This window comes from Poeciliopsis prolifica, unplaced genomic scaffold (assembly GCF_027474105.1).
Source record: "Poeciliopsis prolifica strain line A6 unplaced genomic scaffold, Auburn_PproV2 SCAFFOLD078, whole genome shotgun sequence".
In the NCBI taxonomy this organism is placed as follows: domain Eukaryota; kingdom Metazoa; phylum Chordata; class Actinopteri; order Cyprinodontiformes; family Poeciliidae; genus Poeciliopsis; species Poeciliopsis prolifica.
Window position 1 is genome coordinate 851,923 of NW_026562453.1, and position 22,206 is coordinate 874,128.

General features: G+C 38.7%; 1 long non-coding RNA gene across 3 annotated transcripts in view; it reads right to left on the bottom strand.

Moving 5' to 3' along the window:
* The window catches only part of LOC129352616 (uncharacterized), a 68,490-nt gene that overhangs the window by 25,702 nt on the left and 20,582 nt on the right, over positions 1 to 22,206 (bottom strand). For 2 of the 3 annotated variants that reach the window (XR_008604897.1, XR_008604895.1), the window contains exon 4: positions 8,517 to 8,673. This is a non-coding gene — a long non-coding RNA (uncharacterized LOC129352616). Of the gene's footprint in view, positions 1 to 5,957; positions 6,125 to 8,516; positions 8,674 to 22,206 lie in introns of those variants that run through there. The other variant, XR_008604896.1, reaches the window with a different exon arrangement.

Here is a 22,206-nt window from a genome sequence, read left to right on the forward strand (position 1 = left end):
AGAGGTGGCCAAGAGCAGCTTATTTGGATTTAAAGTGACAGAAGGCCCTAAAACAAGCTCCTCCTGAAACTGAGCAAACAAAAATCTCATTATCTGATAATGATTTTTGTGCAAAACATTTAGCTTACAGTAGATCTGTAAGCTAAATGTAGATCTGGAAGCATAATAGGAAACCTTTAAATGAAAGAAAACCTAGGAAACACAGTTCTGATCCAACAGCTAAAACCTGCTTTTTGTCTGTACTCCCCAAAAACAGGAAAGTTAGTTTTGAATGAGATAAACCAGGATAATATTAGGCTTCTGGAGTGGTAATGGTTCATGTTTCAGATGAAGCAAATCATTCCTCTGGAGAACCTGAAGACATGTCGTCTTTAAATGGGATGTTTTAATAAAAATGCATCTAAAACTGGGGGAATTTAACGATTGGACTACGCCTAAAATACAAGTTCATGCCTGAAAATCACCCAAATTCTCATCAAATATCCAAGAGAGTTTGCAACTTCACATGCATTTAAATAATTCTGAGCCTAAAATCCAGAATAAATTCAAGATTTTTAAAAGTCTGCATAAAATTTTGTGAGCTTGTTCCTTGGAAGAGTTGCCAGCTGAGGGGTCTGCCATGCAGGGATTCTGTCGCACGCTTTGCTCCGGTCCTGTGGGGCGAGTGAGAGCAGAACGCGCCCCAGAGGCTTTAAACTCCATAATGTAGGCCATCGCCGCAGCTAGCCCGCATAAGTCTGACTTCTGAGGGGTTTCCAAAATACCACGGCGGGGCATTTCATTTCCCCGCCACCAGAATGTCAACACAAATGAAAGAATGTCTGAGGAAAATGTCGAGGGGATTAATCAACACCTGTACACCTTGGATGTGAATTTCACAGAAGTGGCTCGAGACAAAGAGACGGGCAGGGATTGAAAACTGTTTGCTCTTCTCATATTTTCAGCATTTCATTCATAATTTGCATTTTTGGGGTTTGGGATGTCTAAAAACTAAACAAACTGAATCAAATCAGTGGCATTAAAGTTTTTTTTTTACTTTTTGACAAGTTATGTATATTTATCATCTAGTCAGTGATAAAAGCTACTTTCTCATATTTATCAAGCTTCTTGTCATTCTCAGTCTGAAAAAGCAACAATTAATCTCAATGTCTGAGCTGCAATTACAGTTAGGAATTAAATACATTTACATTTTTTTTCTATTTCTCAACATTAAACTAAATGTGCAAAATTTTAACCAGGCAAGTTAACGAGTCCAATTTTGGAAAGTGATGTTATTCTTTCTAGATCTAAAACTTAGAAAGTTTCTAGTTTTTGATTCTTTTCGTCTCAATTGAACAAATTTATTGTCATTATAAGAACAGAATTTGGGTTGCTTTCTTTCTAACCCCTAGCTATATTTAGCCAAGTTGCGTAAATCAGATAGAAGCTGATTGTGGGGCAGAAGAGTCAGTAAAAAGAAAAATACTTGAGATTGTTGGTGATAATTTTACCATGGTTACAAATAAAATTAAAAATCTCCATCTGCATCAAACACCTGTGATGTATGGGGATGCTGCATAAACTCAGTGTAAGGGCTGCGCTCTGAACACCCCTGGTTTAGAGAAGTTTCTGATAGTTCAGAACAGAAACAAATCCCAAACGAAGAGATTTAAATCCATCAGAGTGTTTTTGAAATCCTCTCGAAGGTGTGGCAGTTTGGTTCAATCTTCCTGTTGTTTGTGCTCACACACACACACACACACACACACACACACACACACACACACACACACACACACACACACACACACACACACACACACACACACAATCACATGTGCTTATTAGTGCTCACACCTATTACTTTCACACTCATTATAACAAACACAATTTACTACATTAGAGCGGTGCATGCTCTCTGTGACCTAACACGAACTAATATGCCGCTGTGTTGTCTGTGCAGCGAGCAGACGATGTTGTGAGGTGATAATGACCAAGCCGGCGTAATTGCTCTGCCTGGAGGAGAGCCGCAATCACCGCCGCCGCCGCCGTTATGTAGTGAAGCTGGCTGATATGGAACAGGTGAACTGAGAGAGTCAGTTCATTTGGAGAATTTAGTTTCGATAAAGATCAAAATCTCGGCAATGCTTTTAAAATGATGAAAAACATCTTAATTTACAGCTCTTACTCATTTCATCTGAACCGTTCTGTGTTGATTACAGAATGTAAAATATAAATGAAAGGCTCAGTGTGGCCCTGTCACTGAATGTGTGAGTATCGATACACAATAAATCAGATAATGGCGTGATAAATTAAAACAAAATAACTCATTTCCATTTGTAGGATTTACAGTTTTTCTCTTATCATTGTTTCTACCAAAAAATGGATGATAAAAGTTTTCAGTCTGGTGTTTTGGTCTCAACCAGCAACAAACTTGTTTACAGAGATTTCATATTTCATTGTATTCTTTGTATCTGATTAGTGTTTTTATTTTAGATACTAAATTCATTTGAATTGAAAGTTTATTGATCTTTGAGAGTGTGTTCTTGCACTATGAACAACAAGATGAACAAAGTAAATTTCTGAATGAGCGGAACAGGAAGTGGTTTTATTTTGACATCCTTGGAATGTAGTCGCTAGCTTAGCAGTTACAGAATGTCAGAGGAAATCTATGTTCATTTTGCCTGGAAAGAATCCGAGGTTATTAAATAATGTGGTCCTATTACGAAGCTACAGGCAGTATAAACAGATTTTTAGGAACCATTAACATCCCATAATAATCTACCAACAACACTGGCTAATAATCAACCTCATTCCAGCAGCTGCAGGCTGCACAATGCAAAAACACAAAGTTTCTAATGCAAATATATTGGTACACCTGACATACCACTAAACTAACTTACAAATAACTTTTCACCAAGAAACAGGAACTTGTTTTAAGAAAATGATTCCTTTATTATTGGAGAAAAATTCTAATTCCGCCGGCAGATTATTTCACTTGGAACAAGTTATTTTTCCAATTTTTAATGAAAATAATCTGCCAGTGGAATTTCAACTTTTTCATCAATATTAAATGAATTATTTACTTACTAAGAAATGGCTCATGGTTCTTTATCAAAGATAAAAGAAAAATAGAGCAACCGCTAAAAATTGACGCTACATTTTGTTTACATTTTGTGAAGAAGGAAGTTGTGTTCAGTGTCTCCTTCATTGGTTTTTGTCTCATTTTCTTCAGTGGTTCTTGTTGCAGCGCCCCCACAGGAGAGGAGGGGAACAGGATTCCCAATTGGTTTGGTTTGTTTGACTCAGTGCTATGAGAAAGGAAACCGCAGCAGCTGAAAAACGTAACAAATGTTGCAGTTTTGGGATCAAACCGAGTCTCCTGGACTATCAGGAGTGAAAACACTCCAAATAAACCTGATCAAACAAAACTGGAAGATCCAACAATTCCCAAGCAAGGTGCAGCTCTGCCCACCTCTTCATTGCTTGCACCTGCTAAAACATTTGTGGCATCTGAGCAGCAGTGCAACACATTTGCTTTTCATTTAACCTGCCATTGGAGACCTTTGAAGTACATAATAGCAGAGCAGCGCAGGTCCCCCTCCCACTCCCTCCAATCATTTACCTAGTAAAGGCGCATTCTCTGCAGCTAACCCGTCAAGCGGAAAACGAGTTTGGCCCAGTATTCCTCCCTCTCCGCTCTGCGTGTGTCACTCCCTTTCCCTTCCCACTGTGAACGCCTCTTGCAGTCCCTCTCTGCTCCTGAATGATGGTGTCAGCCGTTGGCCCCGTTTGGCTGTGAAAGGTTTCTGAGGCTGACAGCTCTTTGATACAAACACGGCTAATTATCGTTCGCGTCCAATCGTGAGCAAATTTACTGGCAAACAACGAACGCCAACAAAGCTCCGGTGGAAAATTTGACTTGGATCCGGAGCCAAAATTGTCTTAATTTTTAATCATCTTCGGTGATAATAGCATATGGTTTTATTTTTGCTTGTAAATGTCCTCATTAGACAGATGGGGCTCTGAGTGTGTGATGCTGTATGCGTCCAAGGGAGAGTGTAGAGGCAATTAGAGTAATTCTGTCACCACTCTAATGTGATTATTATGTATTAGATTAAATCTGTTGGCCTTTTTTGTGCATTTCTTATCTGGGTTTAGGGAGATGGAAATACTGAATGTTGGAATTAATCAGGAGAAGCTCTGAAGTGAATGACTGCATGGATAAAGTTTTCTGTTTATTAGTTAACTCTGGTGATGAACTGCTTCACATTACAGCAGAAAGCTCATCTGGAGAGGTTTATTATTTATTAAGATCACGGTTCTCAAACCGTGGTACAGGGGCCACTGTTGGTACCTGCAACACCTTTAGTTTTTGCTAAATTCAACTTAACCATCTTCCACATATAAATCTCAATGAATGAGAAATATTTTTAAAAATTATTCCCACAGGATCATGCTGCCATAACCATGTTTGCATTTAATTTGAGAGTGAAATGTAGGAGGATAATATTTCAAGCAAAAAGTATCGGCACTGGAAATAGTATTGGTGATACCTGAAATGTTATTATGTTTTGCAGCCATTTCATTTTTTTAAACTTTTCTCAGAACAATTTAATCATGTTTAATCAATAAAGTATCAGTAAGTAACTCTCATAAAAATATGTTTTACACATTTCTTGAAAATGTAAGTATGTTGTGAAACTCTGATATGTGACAGATAATCTGTGAGACAATCAGAGCCAAGAGGCGGGTCTTAGCGCTGTCAATCACCCTCCGCGTAGCTCTCTGCTACGCTGCAGCCAGCATAGCCTGTCATGAATGCTAGGCTGGTTAGCAATGTTGACAAACGGCGGTACGCCATTTTTTGGGCATTAGCATATTTAGCAGCGCGTACATAAGGTTAAATGACAGCGTTAAGCCAAGCCTGCTGGGTCTGATTGGTTGTTTTTGTGGCATTTATTCAGACGGCTGTATCTCTTGGAGGAGAACAATCTTTCACACATTATCTGCCTCATATTAAACTGTCACAATATGATGACGGTCTTAAAAAATATGTTAAAAAAATCCCAAATTTTTCTTTTAGAAGAGTTACAAACTGAAGCTATAAATTTCCTGAACCATAAGAGCTAAAACTTAAAAGAACTAATTAACAATTTAAAAACTAAACCCAAAATATCAAGATAAAGGTAAAAAAACCAGGGCGAAAAAAAGGACACGGAGCTTAAAATTAAATAAATCACACCTGGATTCCCGGTAAGAACTGGCAGAGAGCTTCTAATATTGCACTCAAATTGCTCCATTTGTTCTCTAAAATATTTTAATCCCGTCTGACCTCAAACTTCCCATGAACCAAGGCCTGAACAAAAGGCCGCCCACTGTCCTCGCAGTAAATCTGTTGTCTCCCTTCTGGGCCCTCAACGGGGGATCATAGATCAGCGCCGCGCTGCAGCTTGCTTCAATTTACTCAATTAACTGCAGCTAAAGCACTTGTAAGTTCTGCAGATGTTGGTTTATTATGAAGGCCGAGAACATACAAGTGGGTTCAGGAACCAGTGGGGGAGGGGCGGCGAGGTTCATAACCGGGGAAGATTGAAGATTGGAGGGTAAACTAATATAAATCTCAACCTTTGGAAAATAACATATCACTGTAAAGCTAATGGTTATCTCTGCTCTGACTTTAAGATTTATCAGAAAATCTCAGATTCTCATGAATAAAAGAAAAACGTTGCAGGGTAATTTAAGGTAAAAGTGACACAAAGGTATGCAAAGTACACAGTAAGGAGGATGCTAACGCTAACCAGGTGTGGTTAGCGTCCCCATAAAACATTCTGCCAACACCCTCCATGTGCACTCATATATTTTCCTGCTTGGCAAACTACATTTCAATTAAGAGCCACAACACAGGATGACATTCATAGAGCTTTAAAATAAGGTTTTGACAAATTATCTTCTGCTGTCAGACTAATATCCTCGCTGCAGGTTTGGCCTTATTGAGCTGGGGGGGGCTGGCTCTGCGGAGCCGCTGAGTTTCAGGCCGAGGCCGCGCCGCTTTAATGAGCTGCCGGCTGACGTTAATGTGAGCGGTTCTTCAGAACCACGGCAGCCGATCGCCTTGGTTTCTGTCAATATGAGCAACAATCAGCTGGGAAAAATAAAAAGCAGAACAAAAGTAATCATGACAGGTTTGTGTCACTCTGACTTAACGATAAATTAAACATTTGTAACATGTTAACGTCGGTAAAACTGTGAAAAGTCCTAAAATACATGAATGTTTTATCCAACTATTATGAGTTACAGGCGCCATATTTTGGTATCAATAATAATAATCTTTGCGGTGTACCGATTGCAGTTTTCTGGCCGATCCACCACTACCAATCTTTAAAGATCGTGACCTGGCAATTCCTATTTTAGTGATTTCTTTTCCTCTGAAATGCAGAGTGGTTTAATAATTAGTTACATTTACTCAATTACATTTACTTGAGTCATATTTTTGAAAGAAATATACTTTTTACTACTGTACATTTTACTCTTAACAGGGTAAAAAATCTAGGTTTGTGACAGTAACTTGAGAAAATGTGGAGGCGCTGAACACCTTTGATTTGAATGGAAATCAATATTTGTTCTACTTTACAGGAAGCTGATCTTTCAGACCGAACGCTGTAAAATCTATTAGTGCAAAGCAAGCAGCAACTATGACTCACAATGCTCAAAAAATAAAAAGAAAGAGAATAAGATGAGTCTCACTCTTAAATGATTTCCCACATTTACAAGATGAAAAGTCAAACAAAGTGTTTTGGGAGGCTATGAGAAGGAATTCTCCTAATTATATTCCCTGTGGGTAGAGCGTAATTTATTCAAGTTAATGCGTCTTATTTTCTGTTCAAGGTGTATGCCACGGAATTAGCAAACAAATTTAATTGTTAATCCATCTGCTTTGAAACAACCGAGATCTTGTTCCATAAGCTGTGAGTCAGCCTGATCCAATTAAACTAGAACGGAGACATTTGTAATCATTCGCCATCACGCCACCCCTGCAACCTACACAGATACACGCACCAAACCGGCTTATGCTATTCCAGAGGAAGCGCACTAAACTTGGGTTTGGTGAGCAATAGAGCAACACAAACTGTTTGAAAGGAAGTAGTGACCCCAGAGAGTTTGAGGTCAAAGGTCTTGGGGTAAGAATTGCAAACGACATGTCCACCCTGGGGGTTTGCCTAATAACTTCTTTTTTGGGGGTTTGGGGAAAGCTAATTTCTCCTCTGCCTTTGCTGACAGGTCTTTGGGGAGTGATAAGCAAGTATGGAAGTGTAATGAACTTGTTTTCCTCCTTTAAAGCCCCTCGCTGTCTCCTAAATCACCGGCGCAGCCACCATCTTCTCTCCCACAGCTGCTGCGGCTCTGCAGATCTAAAATACTCCAAGTGGTGAAGATTTTAAGCAGATACTGACCTTTTGTCTTGTCCACTGCTGAATTATTGGCCATGTGGAGCAAATCAACTCATTTCTGAGCCTTTTTTCACGCTACAAATTTGAAAATGTTCCTCGCCGCAAAGCATTTCTAATGGTTTCACTGTAAACAGGGAAAAAGTATTTCTGATCTAGTTTGTGACGCAAATGTCTTAGCACACAGGAAATACGGAAAAACTAGCTTACAAGAAACTTTTCAGCAAAATATAGGAGCTTGTTTGAATGAAAAAAGAACCAGCTCCACTGACAGATTATTAATGCATTTTTCCCACTTTTTTGTCAATACTCAAGCTCATATTTCTTGCTAAAATGTTCTTGATAAGTCGAAATTGTTTTCTTTCAAGCTTACTAAGATATGTACAGTAAATATACGCTGCAAAAATACTGGGTGAGATTTAGGACTGCAGAGTGAATCATGATTTATAAAAAATAAATAAGAACCAATGGCAAATTATTTGACTATAACATGGGAAAAATATCTTGTTACAAATTAAATATTCTGGCGGTTAAAACTAGTCCTGGGTTGCTAGGCGACGGGCCGGGCTCCGCGGGCGTTGCTAGGTAACAGCACAGTCTGCCTGTAGAAGTACAACTTTATTTTGTTATTCGTTTAAAACAATAACTCAAAAAACAAGCTCCTTTATGTTGCTGAAAACTTACTTGCAAGCTAGTCTTGTTTTATTTCAAGTGTACTGAGAAACTTGCAGTGGAAACTAAATATACTTTGTAAGATTTTGTGTTTTTGTCATGTTAAATGTTCTTTTTTCATTCAGTTCTCTGGTTTCCGGTTCAACGAGACGTAAAACTCCAGGATGAATTCGAAATGAATCCCTGATTTCAGATTGTTTTATTTACTAGATTTTCCTTTGGCGTTTAAATTTGGTTTCAGAACCAGCTAGGCAGTCTGGTTCTGGTTAGATGAACAGATCTGTATCTCCAGGGAAAAGCCAGCAGCATCTGTGAGGATTGATAGGCAGCATTCCTTGATTTTTCCCCCCGCTCTCCTCCTGATGTAATGACATTATCAATTAGCCTCCATTAATTTAGCAGAAAACAAATAATCACCTCAGCCTGCCTCCCTTCCAGCATGTGGTTCTGATTTCCTGGACGTTTGTCAGTGGCCGCTGTTTTCTTAATCCTTGGGCCAAGGTGGTGCGGCCGGGAGAGGTCACGGCTTTCTCCTCCCTGCAGCTCACTTCCTCTCCGGGATTTCCTCAAAATGCTGGAGAAAATATATAAAAAGTTCACATTTTTATTTTTCCTTCTTTCCACAAGGTGAAAATGACAGCAAATCAATTTTCTGATTTCTAATAATGATGCTATCAGCAAAAACAAACAATGAGCAGAGGTGTCCAAAGTGAGGATAGTTTAAGTATCTAGAAGAGCTGCAAACGATTGTAGATCTGAAACATAAGACCTAGAAGGTTTTGTTTTTTTGTTTAATTTTTGTGGTTGAGGGCCGCACAAAATCACTTCAAGGTCCACAAATGGCCCCCAAGCCACACTGTGGACACCCTTATAATACACATATTTACAACTAACTTTTACTTTTATTTCCTCTCACATTTAAAATGTTTTCATTGACAGGAAACCAAAGTGAAATTTCTTGTTTTTGGGCACAAACTGGTGAATAAAGCTGGTTGTGGTTCTGTTCACCAGATCTTCTGTTTAGAACAGGGTTGTCCAAAGTGTGGCCCGGGGGCTGCTTATCGCCCGTGAATGATTTTAATCGGACCCAACTATAAGTCCAGTCATGATCAACTGATAACAGCAACATTTTGATATTTTATGATAATAAGAAAACCATCTGAATCCTTTTTTATGATCTGGATCTTTAAAAATTTATACATTTCATAAAAAGTTTATTATCGACCAGGTGGAACTAAAAAATAAAAAATTACAAACTAATTTTTACATGACAAATTTTACAAATTTTTTTGCCTATGAGAAATTTAATTTAACTAGTTTTGACTAAAAGTTTGGACAACATCACGCTGACAGCTTTCTGTATCACTTAAGCTCCTTCATTTATGAAACGATTTCCAAACATGGTTTTATTTTATTTTTTAAAATAGCGACAGACATGTTCAACACTTTCTTCATTTTGATGTTTCCTTATCACTCCAAAATCTTCGTGGGATGTTGGTAGAAGCTTATCTGCTTACAGATTAAATTAAACAGAAATGATTTTGTTTAAATCTTAATCTAAACTGCTGTATTTTCTTGATAGCAGAGCATGTTGTCGGCTATGTGATTGCTTCCCCCGTCTATCCTATTTATTTTAGACTGGAGGGAACAAATCTCCAGCTTCTCCTTCTGGTTGCCACACAGTAATTCCTGAGGAAAAATCAAGGACCTTGAAGCGTGTTAATGCAGACATATTGAAGCCTTACAGCATGGTTAAGATACTGTACCTGTGAGGCAGCGCAGATAAGAAGGTGTGGACAGTGATGCGAAGTTTCTGGGAAGCATGTTTGGGTAATATTGCATCTAAACACTTTAAAGTTGGCGTAACTCATGGCCACACTTTGCCCCATTGTGAAGCAGAGCTAAACTCTCTTCTGGCAAAATAAAAGGCACCTCAATGGAAAGAAGTCTGGATAAAACTTCTCAGTTTTGGTCATGAAAGTAGAAAAACACTAAGAAAACTGCAAGGCCTTCACAGGATTAAGTGGGTATTAAAACTTATAGGTGGAATTGGACATAGAAATTTCAATTTATTCAAGTCTGTAATCATAATTTCAAAATTATACAACTAGGCTCAAATATATATGAGTTTTATATCAGCTGGTTTAGGTAATTATTATTTGGTTTTTTTTTGTCTTAAATATCTGAAATCCTGCCAAACTGGTGGTGTGATCTTTCCGGTTTTATCCGGTTTTCATTCCACAGTTTTTTTTTTTTTTTTTACTTTTAGGAGCCACAGTGGCAAAACTTGAACAAAACTTGAAACTGCTGCTGTTCCTCATCAGATCGTTGCCAGGTAACCAAAGAGTAAGTTGCTAGGCAACCAAAGAGTGAGTATCCTACATATTGACAATTCATTCAGATGATATTTCTCTCTCTCTCTTTCTCTATAGCTACACACACACATATATATATATATATATATATATATATATATAGAGAGAGAGAGAGAGAGAAAGAGAGAGAGATCATGTGTGTCGTGTTTCATATTGTTAATGATTTATTGTCCAGTCATATCTGCTCCCAGCGATTGTTGTCCCTTTAAACACTTTAATTGCATGTTTTTGGAGATATCATACATTACACAATTGCTAATATTGTTATGTCTTTTTCTTCTCAGAATAAACTTTTTTTTATTAAAATCTGAGTTTTTTTATTCTGTCTTTAATCTTCAGATCTCAAAAGTAAATAAAAAACTGAATTCTGAGAACAAAGTCAGAACATAAAAGAAAACCTAAACTCTGAGAAAAAAGTCAGAAAGGAAAAAAAACCTGGACATTTTGAGAAAAAGGACAATTCTAGAAAAAAGTCAGAATTTAAAAACCTCCCTCAAAACTGAGAACGTTAGATTTAAAAATAACCCCGATTCTGAGAACAGTCTAAATTCTAAAAAAATAAAAAGAATTCTGAGGTGAAAGTCAGAATTATTTTTTTGTCGTTTTGATTTTTGCAGCGGTCCTAACCCTCTTCCTTATAAACCTTGCCTGATGGTAATTAAACTTCTTGTATTTCCAACTCTATGCCAATAATGCAGCTTAAAATCGGAACCACTCTACATTTTATAAAGTAAGCTAAAGCGATGCCGTGGTCACCTAACTCATGTCATGATAAAGCAACCGCCTCTTTCCCTCCTGCGTCTCCACAGCTGCGTATGTCAGCAGGGGGATTGGAGACACAGGAATTCCTGCTGTGATTTATTCGTTGGACCTGCTTTTGACCCAAGTTCTGCCGCTGGAAATTTGCCATCACTTCATCCTGTTATCAGCGAGCACATCGGTTTGTGACCGGACCGCTATTTATGCCACGTTTGGGTCACTGTGGGCAGTCTGTGGTGTTTGTCAGGTGCATGGATACGTTGAGTAATTGAAGTTCATTCGAGCAACAATGGGCCAGAGATTGGCCTAATTTATGGCAGCAGAAGTTGTAGAAAGTGAGGAGAGCGTTTTTTATCTACACTGAAAGCTCTGCTAAAACCTTCCGCGGTGCATTTGTAAAATGTCTGTTGGTAAGCTGCGTAGTAGCCAGATAAGAAAGAAATCTAGAAATAAATGAAGAGAAAGCTCTCTCTCCCGTCTGCATGGAAATTCTGTGACCCACTTGGTACAATATTACGTCATTTGCAAATATGCTTTTATTCCATGATAGTGTATAATTGTGCAAATGAAATGAGATTATGTCTCTGTGGTCGTCCACAAACGGAGCTATGGAGGGGACGTGAAGCATGTAGTCAACCTTGGGCCCAGGTTATTTTAAGGGAAGCCAATCTTTGATCAGCCAAGCTGAAATGGCTAAGATAAGTGGGAGCTACATCTCGCGGCAGGACCGCGCGCCACTCTGATATTGCTATTTCCTCCCTGGTTTGTCAAGAGCAGTAAATAGCTGCTGCCCCCGCCGCTCCCTCCACCCTCCGCCTTTATCTGCTCCCCACTTTCTTCTGGAGATCTCTGTCACTTTAATCCACAGAGTCTGCCGCTGGTTAACAAGGAAATCCTGTGTCAATTATCACCAACCACTTCCTGCTGGGAGAGCAGCGGGGAATCAAAGGGGCCTGAGAGTCTTTCACACCAGAGAGGAGCAGTGGGCCTAATTAAATGGCCCTTGTGTCCCACTGGTTGCCGGTGGCCGCGTGACAGATAGAGCCGAGCAACGATAACCTCCTTCAGACCGCGATTGTTTTGATAGCGAAGCTTGTCGGCGTTTTGGCTGCCCCGAGGTTGGCAGATCGCTATCCAGGAGCCGAAATTAACTCACATGTTGGACACAAAGGTTCACGGGGAGAAATGATGGACAAATGGATGTAATCAGAACATAATGTGGAGTGGGAACCAAAACGAGATCCGGGATGCAAAATGGAAAGCTGGGTAGTAACCAATTTCTACAAGTACTAGAGCCATGCTAAGAAAAATAAATAAAGTCAAAATAATTGGAATAAATTCCAAATGATATGAGAACTAAATCATAAATTATGTGTTTTGTACACTTGAAATAAGACAAACTAACTTACAAATAACAACAAAACACTTTGTCTTTTCCAGTAGCCATTGTACAACACATAGAGAGGAAAAACCAGCTGACCAAATGTTTTGGAGCTTAACTCGGGTTGCTGGGTAACGGGCAGAACTCTGCTGGGGTTGCTGGGTAACGGGCAGAACTCTGGAGGGGTTGCTGGGTAACGGGCAGAACTCTGCTGGGGTTGCTGGGTAACGGGCTGTAGGATAGGTCAGTGATGTCACATTCCAGAGGATTCTGAAACGGTTCATTTTCCAGACACCAAAAAATACTGAAGTTACTGCCAAAATTGTCTGGTTTTGTTTTTTGTTTTGGGACTTATGCTGTTTTTAGAAGCAGTTGAGACCCAAATTAAAGTAGAAAAAAGTGTAAAATTTTTCATTCTTTCTATATGATTGTATTCCATAAATTTGTGATCAACAACAGTAGGATTGTATTCTTGGACAATATTTTTTCTATACCATTTAAGTGGAGGCATTTTATGAACCTCTTCCTGCTATTTTCTTAATCCCTGTTAAACTAAACTATTCTTTGCTGCTAATATTATGTATAGTATGAGGGAATAGTAACTTGTCACAGCAATGGCCAACGCACTACAAAAACACAAAATCTTACAAAATACATTTAGTCTTGATTTGAGTGCTAATATGTTAGTACACTTGAAATAAGACAAACTAACTTACAAATAACTTTTCAGCAAAATATAGGAGCTTCTTTTCAGTTGATAATTCCTTGATATTGATTGTCAATGACAATTTGTCATTGACAGATTATTTCACTTATGAACCCCTGGCATGTTATTGTTTACATCCTGAAATTTGTGCATGTGCACAATCCCTTTCACTAACTGGACCATCCCATTAACCGGACATGTATGTTTTGTTATTTTAGTTCAGTGCACCATAGCAAATGGAAAAATAACCCAGAAAAACTCAAAACCACTTTTTTTCTCGCTGTCTCTGCTGGCCAAGCTACAGACTCGTTGCCACAGCAACTGACAACAACGTCACTTTTTCACCACCAAAAAAACACTCAAACACTTCCTGCAGAAAGAGCAGAACATTCAGTCTGTTACAGTTTTATGTTTTAAAGCTCGACGTTTATTTTGACATTATTAATAGGTGATTGCTGTGGTTGATTAGCTAATTTAAACATGAACTGTCAGAGTTGGTGTTTATGTTGCCTTTCTTATTTTGTAACTGAACCACATTGAATTCCACATCATATCTATATTTGAAGGTTTTCAAAGTCAAGCTAGCATAACTGAACTACTCCCCTGTCCTTCACAATTTTTTTCTTAATTAAAACTTTTTCCTTCTTACCTACTTGTCATAGTGTTGACAATTAGTAGCAAAGCACTGCGTCCCTTTTCCTTTTACGTAGCAGGCGTACATTTGAGGATTAGCGCATTATGTTGACAGCTTAGCAGCTAAAACCAATGCTAGTCATTGTTCATAATCAGCAATTTGCCTCAGGCAGAGAGATGGGGTGACACCACACTGCAAGGTCTCTATAACATGGGAAAAATGTCCTATAAGTGAAATAATATGGCCATGAAACTAGTACTTTTTCAACAAATTTAAAAAACTACTGACTTAAAACTTGCTGAAAAAGTACTTTTAAGTGGGTTTTGTCTTATTTCCAAATAAACAAGCAAACAAACTCTTACTTGAGTAATGCTTTGGGTGGACACTTATTACGTTTTTTTGAGTAAACTATGTTGAAGTAGTGCTACTCTTACTTGAGTAAAATGTTTGGCTACTCTTCCCACCTCTGGGGAAAAAGTCACAGGAATCTTTCACTCATTAAAATTCAGGTTTCATCCATCTGGAGAAGTGAACCCACGATGCATCATTTGCACACTAGTGGGTTAAGCGTGCATATTAAGATTTGATATGCCATATTTTATCTCTGCACTCAAAAAAACTGGCATATGGGGAGGGGGGGAGCGATCCCTTTTTGAAGCTGTAATATGCTCCCCTCAAAGTGACAATTCCCAGACCACTTTCAGGTGCAGGTCTGTGAAAGCACGACTCACGGTTCAAGCTGCTTTATATCAACTCCCAGCATCATATGGGGTCAGTAAATCACCAGCCTGCCCGCCTTGTAGTTGTCATTTTACTCTTAACTGCCACTTACAGGTATCTAGTGTCGCCTGCATAATGTGAGATTAAGCTATCACCCGCAGTGGCTGCTAAAAGTGGCTTTTTCTCTTCATTAAAAAAAGTTGGCTTCTGACAAATTCCCCTGAATTATCATTTCAAATGCTTCCTGTATGAAATATGTTCCTGCAGGATTGGTTATGGATTGGCTGTGATTGATAGCAGAGGCAGCTGAAGAGAAGGGGAGCCAGAGAAAGGCAGTAAACATGTGCAGAGAAGCATGGAGTCAAACTTTACACAACATATGGTGTTTAAAGGCGCAGGAACTGAGAACATCATCATAAAGTTCAGCAGTTATAATAATTCAACTCAGAAAGTGAAACTCATACATGGTAATGTTTTCTTTGTGGTTTTGATGATTACAGGTAATAAAAAAAGTCAAACTTTCACTTAAAATTTTCACAAAATTGCAAATATTTTGTATTTATTATATGGTATATGAACTCGGGATTCGTTTTGCATGAAATACTGGATCAATGCGATATGAATTCACAGTGATTTCAATTAATCGGATAAAAATTATGGCACGTTTTACTGATCTTTTATTGAACCAGTTAAGCTTATTTTATACAATATTAGACATACATTAGAAAATTGCATTATTTTAGGCAATAAAATAAATTGTACTGCCTCAAATGCAACGCCAATGAAAACAATGAAAAACGTGTTTCAATACAGTTTTGCGAGATACATCCATTTTGATACAGCTACAAAAAAATCCAACTTTAATTTATGATTTTGGTGATGGCATTCATCAAAATGTAATGTTTGTTCAGTTGTTGACTTTTGTTTGTAATTTTTTGTAATAATAAAAATGGTTTTTATACTGTAAAGCACCTTGCACCGCCTTGCTGCTGTAAAGCGTTGTATAGATAACTTGATCATCTGTATAATAATACAGATAATCATTCAGGATTTCAGATTTTTTTTCTCAGCTCTGACTTTAATCCCAGATTTCCAACTTTAATTTCAAAATTCTAACTTTTTTAAATCTCAAAATTCTAATCTTCTCAGAATTCTGACATTTATATCTAAGAATTATGACAAACTCACAATTCTGTTTTTTTTTTCTCAGAATTGACTCTCATTTTAGAATTTCAGCTTGTTTTGTCTCAAAATCCCAATTTTTGGCTCAGAATTCTGACTTTAATCTCAAACCTGCCGAATGATGACAGTCATCCATTTCCCAGCATCCCCGTCTGCTGGCCCCCCCCACCAACCCAACCTCCATCCACGCCGTGTCCACCTTTAAAATTTTCATATGGAGGAAGCAGCGGGTTGGGGGGGGGCGTCGAAAAACCAATTTACGGACGGAGCGACATCATCTGTTTGGCCGTTTATCTCTGACACACCACCCCTCCGTCCACTGTTGACAGTACATGATATTCCATTAATCTGCCTAATGAAAATTTAACCAGTGTTATAAACAAATAATTGGCCATTATCCTCTCAAAGATCCCAGAATAAATTACTTGGGCGTTTTTCATGGCTTCTGAGAGAAGAAGAAACCGGCCCCTTCTGATTGATGTGGGAATAAACGCGGGGCCGGCTCCGGCGCTGCGAGTGGGTCTCGGGCTAAGCCTGTGATTGACTTAATGAGAGTCTTTGGGGTGAGTAAATGTTCCAAATTGCTCAGTCATTAGCTTTTGCTCGACTGTCTGAAGATACCCCCGGATCTGCGGCGCGGGGTCTCTCCTCTTGTACCATTCCGCCTGCAATTACATTTTCATTTAGAGCAAACCTCTGAAGTCCGATAGGCAGGCCCCTTTTCATTACGCTGGCCTCCTTTTTCTTTTTTATCTAAATGGTGTGAAATGTCTCTTCATTTAGACCAATTAAAGTTGAAAAAGACTGCGCTGTAATGAATTATCATACAAATTATTTACTTAGTGGCAGAATCTGTCTCCCGTCTCGACGTCCTCTCCGCGGACGGAAAACGTGGCGGGAGTCCACAATGGACCCGCTTTGAAAGTGAAACTTCCCTCCAAATGGCAGCGACTTTGCTGAGGTTACGTTTATCTCAACACATGGACCATCTGCGGAAAAAAGGGAATTCTGTGTCATCGCTGTGGCGTTTTTCTCTCGTTTTTTTCAGATATTTAATTTCAAGAGATGTCTAAGCTCTTCTTAATTAAGGACAAGCTTATGGTTTCAAATTAACTCGTTTAATTGAGGGGCCCTGCTTCTCGTCTGGGAAGGCGGTGTGGAGAATGTCTGCTGGCTGACACATAAACACTGGAAGAGTTCACAACTATCACAGCAGCGCCATCCACACCTCTGGGGGCGCCGCGTCGCATCGCGCCGCATCGCGTCGCCACGCCGCTCTCCTTAGCGTCTTGCAAGCAGAGCCGCCGCTCGCCGCTCATTCTCCCACCGTCGCTTGCAGCCGGCTTGTTTTCCATCAGACGGGTAAATGGGGGCAGGAATGAAATGCTATATTTTCTTCTCTGTGTTTCGCTTTCGTCGGCCGTCGCCGTGGGGAAAGCTGGAGGATTTGAAGCCACTTGTCACCATGGAGACAGCAGCGGGGGCTTCATGCCAGAGTGGGTCTGGAGAAAAACCCACAAGATGAAGGGGCAGCAAAAAACAAAAAAAACAAGGGGGATGTTAGTTTGTTCCCCTACGGAGGCATATTAGAGCCACGTTAGGAAAATAAATAAACAAAATTACCAGAATAAGGTTTAGAGAGAATAAAGTCATAATAATAAGACAGGAAAGTCATCATATTAGAAGAATAAAGTCATAAATCATATTAGAAGAATAAAGTCATAAATCATATTAGAAGAATAAAGTCATAAATCATATTAGAAGAATAAAGTCATAAATCATATTAGAAGAATAAAGTCATAAATCATATTAGAAGAATAAAGTCATAAATCATATTAGAAGAATAAAGTCATAAATCATATTTTGAGAATAAAGTCATAAATCATATTAGAAGAATAAAGTCATAAATCATATTTTGAGAATAAAGTCATATTACGACTTTATTCTCAAAATATTACAAGTTTATCCTCTAAATATATGACTATTTTCATATTACAACTTTATTCATGTTATTACTATTGCATTTTCACAATTCTCACAATATGACTAATCTTGAGATATTATATTATTCTCATGTTATTGCAACTTTATTCACATAAGATTTTATTCTTGTAATATGATTCTCGTAATATTACAATTTTATCCAATTCAAAAATACTTTATTAGTCCCAAAGGGAGATTTGATGTAGTTGTAGCTCATGAAGATTCTTCAAAGAGCCTTGGAGACGTCCTGAAGCAGTCTGTACTGCACTGAACCTGAAAAAGCCTCTGACTGAAGATACTCCACCTTCCTAAGACATGAAGAACTAAACTAGCCTGGAGTCAAACATATTGTATTTTGTTAAACTTTTTGTTTGATTCTGAAAGATTGCTGATTGGAACGAGCCAATCAGTGATTTCTGTTTGGAAACCTCGTTTCAGTGAGCCGGCCGCAACTCAGAAATAAAAACTTCCCACATAAATAATGGCTTTTAAGCTCCTCAGAGTAGTCCAACATCTGTAAGACGGGTCACTTTCACGAGGTGTCAAACTGTTGCTAAACTCACCAGGCAATAGTCTTAAGTACTCCATGATTTGCACTAATTGGTATGAAATCGCCCACAGTGGCTGAGTGCCGCTACCGCTCTGCTCTGTGTCAGAGGCGATTCCTTCTGACAGCCTGGAAACACAAACATGAAATCGCGCCGATGACCGCCCACCTCAGCGCAGACGTCCCGGGTTCGAAACCGGAATGGATTTTAACTGGAAACGATTCTCTCCCGCTCTAAAGCTGTCGAGATCCAAAGCCTTAGCTGCTCTCAGAGTCAAGAAACACAGAAAATCTGCTAATTTCCTGTAGCATGAAATCGCTAATTGTCATTTTGTTGTGTGAATGTTTAAGCAGTTCAGGATTCTGTTTTTTTTTTCACTGATTTTCTAGTTCTATGTTATGAACATTTGCAAGGAATTTATTGTTTCCTCACTAAACTCAATTCAAAATGTAAATATAGAAGAAAAAACATAAGATACAAATATCTTTATTCTTTAAATGAAACCAATGTTGATTGAATATTATTTTAAGAAACATTGTGTGACCAGCAGGAAGTTCCTTCTAGGACGGTCCAACGTTTCAGCGGAGTTTGGTGAACTGAGCCTAAAGAAAATGGTTCCTTTGGAGTCTTGGAAAACTGAGAGCTTTAAGTACAAAGCTGTGCTGAACAAAGTCTTAAAGAGGTTCACTCAAAAATAAGCAATTTACCCCAAATGCAGAAGCTGATTAGATGCAGGATGTTCTCACACAGTCCAGTAGACTGTTTGATTCAGGCTGAAAATTGCAACATTTGTTTATTTTCAGCTGCTGGTTCACTTTCTCACTATACTGAGTCAAACTAGCCAAATTAATTGGAAGACCTCTTCCCCTCCTCGCCTGAGGGGGCGCTGCACCAAGAACCACTGAAGGAAATGACACAAAAACCTCTTCAGGAGAAACTGAGCGCAACTTCCTTCTTCAAGAAATGGGAACAACAATGGAGTAGAATAAAATTTTAGCAGTTGTAGGATTTCTATTTTGTCTTTGGTAAAAAACCACGAGTCATTTCTCGAGCTACCAAGCTTGTTTTGTTTCCATTTACCCAGAATGCCCTGCGCTGAAGTCCACTTTCTGCTTTTGGAGCAGTACCAGGTCCACTGGAAAATTATTTAAATTATTGAAAAAATCTTTTGGTAACAATTTCTGTCACATAATTTTGGTTTAGTTTCTAGAGCAAATATCATAGTACACTTGAAATAAGACAAAAAATAACTCGTATGTAACCTTTCAGCAGGATATAGGAATTTATTTCTAGTCAATAATTCTTTAAGAGTTATGAAAAAGTACTGGTTCCACTGGCAGATTATTTCAATTATGCAACATTTTTCCTTCTTTTCATCAACATTAAAAAAATATTGACTTAAAAGAAGCTCTCATTTATTGCTAAAGTGTTCTTGTTAAGTTAGTTTTTCTTATTTCAAATGCACTGAGACATTTGCACCAAATTACTTGGTAATATTCTGGGTTTTTGCAGTGAAATGCCTATTAAGTGTGGCTTTCTCCTTAATTGGTGCTAATTGCTGCTTATTATCCCAATAAAAGCTGTAACCGACTTCATGCGGACAGCAACCTCTACATAAAGCTTAATTAAATAAAACGAAAGGTTGGACCGATGCAGATCTGCACCGAGCTTTAATAAATGCGTGTTTTCATCTCCAGCACTGTGAGTGGTTTTGACGGTAAAGGCAGGTGAAATCCCAGCAGGTTAATCCCAGGTGCTTTTGGTAAGTGGGTGTATCTTCAGTTCCACTGCTCCTCTCTGAACAAACGTGATGACTCTGGGTTAAATGGCCGCCTGTCGCTGGATGTTTCTGGTCTCAGAGCAGTGTCACATGTTGTGTTAAGCGGTTTGGTGACATGAGAGGAAGTTCTTTATGAAGCTGCCGGCTAGCATTACCTCCCTGTTACTTTCACACAAAAGAGGGGCTGTTTCTGCAGTATTAATAACCGAGTCTTCACCTAAAAAAAAATTAATTTGAAACTATGTGTACAGTCCTGAATGGGGAGAGGGTGAAACTATTAATTAAAAGTGGAACAGGTTCTTATTTTAGTGGAAAAGTGGAGAAATTACGAGCCTTTGTTGAGGAAGGCCCAGGAGCAAAGCTTTCATTAGCCTACATGCATGGCAAAAGCAATTCATCAGCTGTAATTTTGCCTCAATGGGCAAAAAAAGAGGGATCAACCTCAGCATGCTATTTATGGAGATTTACGGAAGTCTGGGAAATGCTAATGTGATTAACATTTATCTACAACGTGTTTCGAAATGGCCCTCGTGTCCACGTTTTGCCTTTAAGATTAAGTTATTGCACTTGGTGGAGGGGAAGAAAAGGCAGTGATACAGAATCTGCTTTGCAGTGCAAGAGCACACAATGCTGATTTCTTCTTTTTTTTTTTTGGAGAGTTTTCTGTCACATTAGTGGGGAATTTCTCTCCCCTCCCTTCTGTCTAAATATCTCTCTTTATGTGCGTCTGTCCCCAGATGAAGGCGCGGCAAGCCGAGCGGCGCTTTTGTCCTACCGGAGTGTCTCTCTTGAAAATGTGAACTGTTCCACGGATTAGCCGAGCGCAGATTTATTTAATGCATCCTCATAGAGCATTGTTGAAATCTATTTTGGGATACGGAGCTCGCCAAGCTCTAAGCCTGGTAATATATGCCTGCTACAGTTTAAGAGAGCGGGTTCAGAGACCCACTTTATGTCGGGATCATATGGATCATACAGTCGCTGGATGTGAAAACACCAAAGGAGGCTGCTTGCACTTCCATTGTTTTTCTCGCAGGGAACACAAAAAGGCTTGTTTCCCCTTCTTCCTGCGCCTGTTTAAATATTTGATGTCCAGGAGACGCATTGTGATACGCGGCAGATAAGACGCTGCCATGCATATGCCATGAGAGGCCTCTGTTTGAGATCCAGGCTTAAGGTTTCTGAGAGGCCAACAAAGCCACGGATGGAAGAGACTGCGCTGCATTTGCATTTAAGCTGTGGATTTAGGAGCAGTGAGAGCCGAATGAATACTAATATTGCATCTCATTTAAAATGCTAAGAATTGGAAATAATAAAAACCATGTAAATAAGATCAAAACACATTTTTTCTGCTGTAAATAAATTACAGTTTGTATAAATTTTAAAAGATGTGGACTTACGTTTTACAAAAACTAAACTGAGACGGACTTATTACAGAAAATAAAATAAAACTGAGTACTATTTGACAAACCAGTATGGTTGGTTATACCCGATTCAAAGACTCAGTACGGTAAAGAAAGATATCCAATGCCCATGAGCAAATTTTGGTGGATGATGAATTGTCCCAGAAGTCATCTGGGAAAATGACAATGTTTTGAGACAATTTTCAAGAAAGATAATGGTGATAATGCAATATTTTCAGACTTTAAATTGTAATAAACATTTAACACTGGATCAGGAAGACAATTTAAATATGCAAAATAAATAATAAAATAAATAACTAATAAAATGAACAATGACGTCTCTGAAAACAAAACAAAATTGTCCACAGCACCAGACTGAAGACTTTTATCATTCAGTTTTTGTTAGAAAAACAATGAATAAGTCAAATGGAAATTATTCAGCTCCTTTTAGTTCATTAAGCGATTAATCGATTTATTGATACAGGCTTTCTTCTTTAAGTTTGCTGTAAACATTTTGTCTCAAACTTGATTTTAACTCCATTTATATGCAACTCTACATGACTGATGTGTTCCAGTCTCACAACCCAACAAACCCCAGGCTGTGACTACACTTCCCAGCATGCCTTGGAGGTGTGT